Below are 4,154 nucleotides of genomic sequence, written 5' to 3' on the forward strand. Positions count from 1 at the left end.
ACGGATACATTGCCTATGGTCCTGAATAACCTCCTACACACACGCATACAAGAAATTCCAATTAAACTAAATGGGACACGCAGAAAGGAGACATGAAAGTGGGAGAGAGGCTTACTGGGAAGAAGGGTTTTAACAGGAAGGAGCAGAAGGGTCTTGGGGGACAAAAATTATGTACTATCAAGCTTCAAATCTGAGGTGCCTACTTAAAATATCAATGCAGACCTAGTTGCCAGGTTCTCCAGCATCCCTCAACGCCTACCTGCTACAGGATATGGATGGCAGCATACCCCGACTACCCTGGACTCTCCAGGCCAAGGGCTGGGCTGCCCTTCCCCCAGAGACTTTCCTATATAATCCAGACATTTGGGTCACCTGGTTACTGCACCTGGTTCCTCTGTCTCTTCTTCCTTGTCCTTCCCCACTCTCCACATGGCCCAGCTCAGCCCCGTCATGTCCACTCTGAACTCTCCCAGATGTCCCTGCCTGCCTATGCTCTCCCACATGTCTATGATAAAATTTCTCCTCCACCATCCCTAGGAGCAGTCATGTCCTTTCCTTTCCTTTCTTTTTTCATTCATATACATGAAAGAAACTACCAAGAAATTAAAATGCATAATTGTTGTCAACAGGGTAATACGTGTAAGCCATTCACAGTCACCAGCTTTACTTTAAAAAAAAATTAAGTTTGACAATAGCTAGGTCATAGTCATATGGTTATTCTAAAGATAGATATTGGCCATTTGCACCTCTTCTGAGAACGGTCTACTCAATTCTTTGACCCTTTTAGTTTTTACTTTTTTGAATTCTCTGTATATTCTAGATATTCTCTGTCATATATATTCTGTAAGCTTCTTCACTCATTGTTTTTTCTTTTTAATTTCATGATGTTCCATTTGTTGACTGTCGACCTTATTTTCTGAGCATGAGAGTCCTTGTCAAAAGTCCTTGGTTATATCTTTATCTTCAAAAGATTTTCCTGCCTCTTTGTCTAGCAATTTCGCAGCAACAGGTGTTACATTATCAACTTCAAAACATTGGGAGTTAATTTTTGTACAGTGTGAGAGATTGGGATCTAGTTTCAGTCTTGTGCATGTAGATACCCACTTTTCCCAGCATCCTTTGTCAAAGAGGCAGTCTTTTCTCCAACAACTATGTTGGGTATCACAGTAAAAGGAACCAGACAGCTGGAATTGGATGGGTTTGTGACTACACTATTGATCTACATGTCTGTTTTTGTGCCAGAACCATACTGTACTTGTATTTATGGTTCTGTAAGACAACTTGAAGTTACATTGTATATGGTGATTCTTCCAGTCTTTGCTGACTGTCCCTTTGCCCCAGGCTGACTTGTTTATCTGAAGATTTTTAGTTTGCAAATGAATTTTAAGATTTTCTTTTTTTTTAAATGATGAATGGCAGTGGAATTTTGATGAGGACTATATTGTATCTGTAGATTGGCTTCTGGTAAAATAACTATGTAATCATTTTCACAGTAGTGAATTTTCTAATCCATGAGAGAAGTCTTTCCATCTTTCAGTGACTTTCTCAATTTCTTTCTCCATTGTAGAGGTCTTTCATTTTTCTTGGTTAGAAGATGTGGTAGCTTGGTTGTAATGGCCCCCATAAGCTTATAGGGAGTGGCAGTATTAGGTTTTGTTGGAGTAGGTGTGGCCTTGGAGGAGGAAGTGTGCCACTGTGAGGGTGGGCTTTGAGGTTTCCTATGCTCAAGCTATGCCCCATGACATAGACTACTTCTTGACCTGCAGGTCAAATTGTAGGATGTTCAGCTCCCTTTCCAGTCCCATGTCTGCCTTCCTGCCAGCATGTTGCACCGTGATGATAATGAACTAAACCTCTGAAAATGTAAGACACCCCAATTAAGTGTTTTTCTTTGTAAGAGTTGCAGTGGTCATGGTGTCTCTTCACAGCAATAGAAACCCTAACTAAGACAGAAGGTATGTTTTTAATGGCAATTATGAGATTTTATTCCTGATTTCTTGCTTGGCATGTTTGTTATTGGTATACAGTGCAGCCCCTGTTTTTGTGTGCTGATTTTGCATCCTGCCACTTTGCTGAAAGAATTTAATCAGCCTAATATTTTTCTGGTGGAGTCTTTAGGGTCTCTTTTGTATAAAATCATAACCTATAAATAAAGATACTTTAGTGTTTTTTCTTGTTTGTATTTGTTTTATTTCCTTACTTTGTCTTACTGATGTGGTTAAAACTTCTAATAGGATATTGAACATGAATGGAGAAATATGACAGTCATATTTTGTTCTTAGTGTGACTGGAAATATTTGATTTTTCAACTCATTCAGTATAATGTTAGCTATAAGTTTGCCACATATAATCTTTATTATGTTGAGGTATGTTCCTTCTATTCCCACTTTCTTCAGGTGTTGGTCTATTGGATTTTGTCAAAAGCTCTTTTTGCACCTACTGAGATGATCTTCTGGTTTTTGTTCTTCAGTCCATTTATGTGACATTTTACATTTATTGCATGCTTATTTATGTATGTTGAACCATTCCTGTATCTTTGGAACAAAGCCAGCCTAATCATAGTGAACCATCTTTCTGTTTTGTTTTGTTTTTGTTTTTCGAGACAGGGTTTCTCTATGGCTTTGGAGCCTGTCCTGGAACTAGCTCTGTAGACCAGGCTGGTCTCGAACTCATAGAGATCCGCCTGCCTCTGCCTCCCGAGTGCTGGGATTAAAGGTGTGCGCCACCATCGCCCGGCCCGTGAACCATCTTTCTAATGAATTCTTGAATTTGGGTTACAAGTTAGCGGTTTGTTGTGGGATATTTTGATTGTGCTCTGACACTCTCGAGACTGCCGATAAAGTTTACCTCGAATCAGAGGGTGGAGTTAGCTACTAGCTGATCAGAATTAGCCACAGAGTTCTTGATGGACCCAGGACATATAGAGAGATACACAGGGATTAGTAGGGAGAGGCCTAGAAAGATTCACGGCACTTTTTGATTGAGGAGGACGAGAGAGAGGAGGTCACGGTTGCTTCTCTGATCAACCAGGTTTTTATCCTGATATCTGACTCCCAAGTTTTATTTAATAATAGAACAATATGGGTAATTGCTTCAGTGATGATGTTGAGAAAATAATCTCCTGATTGAGACAATAACAAACAGCTTAATGAAATAAGGTAGCTGATGCAAGACAAGAAAAAGGAATTTAAAAAGGATACAGAGATACTGAAGAAAAAGTAAGTGACAAGTTGAAAGTAAAAAATATAATAATTCCTCTTTCCCATCTTGCAAGATGGCGGGTGAAAAAGGCGAGAAACCTGATACAAAAGAGAAGAAACCTGCAGCCAAGAAGGCTGGCGGTGATGCCCCTGCCGCTGGTGCAGCCAAAAAGGGTGACCCTAAGGCTAGAAAGCTCAAGAAGGGGAAGCCCCATTGCAGCCGAAATCCAGTCCTTGTTAGAGGAATTGGCAGGTATTCCCGATCTGCTGTATTCCAGAAAGGCCATGTACAAAAGGAAATACACAGCTGCAAAAACCAAGGTTGAAAAGAAGAAGAAAAAGGAAAAGGTCCTTGCCACTGTCACAAAACCAGTTGGTGGTGACAAGAATGGTGGTACCCGGGTGGTTAAGCTTCGAAAAATGCCCAGGTATTATCCTACTGAAGATGTGCCTCGGAAGCTGCTGAGCCATGGCAAAAAGCCCTTCAGTCAGCATGTGAGACGCCTGCGTGCCAGCATCACTCCTGGGACTGTCCTCATCATCCTTACCGGGCGCCACAGGGGCAAGAGAGTGGTTTTCCTGAAGCAACTGGGCAGTGGTTTACTGCTTGTGACAGGACCTCTTGCCCTCAACAGAGTTCCTTTGAGAAGAACACATCAGAAGTTTGTCATCGCCACCTCTACAAAAGTTGATATCAGCACAGTTAAACTCCCCAAACACCCGACTGATGCTTACTTCAAGAAAAAGCAGCTGCATAAGCCCAGGCATCAGGAGGGCGAGATCTTTGACACAGAGAAGGAGAAATAAGAGATTACAGAGCAGCGCAAGGTTGATCAGAAAGTGGAGGACTCACAGATTCTGCCAAAGATCAAAGCTGTTCCTCAGCTGCAGGGCTACCTGCACTCTCACTTCTGTCTGACCAACGGGATGTATCCTCATAAACTGGTTTTCTAA

The 4,154-nt window shown here is 41.5% G+C and overlaps 1 pseudogene; it reads left to right on the forward strand.

The window, feature by feature from the left end:
• Positions 1–3,273: 3,273 nt before the first annotated feature.
• Positions 3,274–4,154, forward strand: LOC121450992 (annotated as a pseudogene).

The sequence above is a fragment of the Microtus oregoni genome, unplaced genomic scaffold, assembly GCF_018167655.1.
Source record: "Microtus oregoni isolate MIOR12 unplaced genomic scaffold, Mior012 000007F_ref0000211, whole genome shotgun sequence".
Taxonomy (NCBI): Eukaryota; Metazoa; Chordata; class Mammalia; order Rodentia; family Cricetidae; genus Microtus; species Microtus oregoni.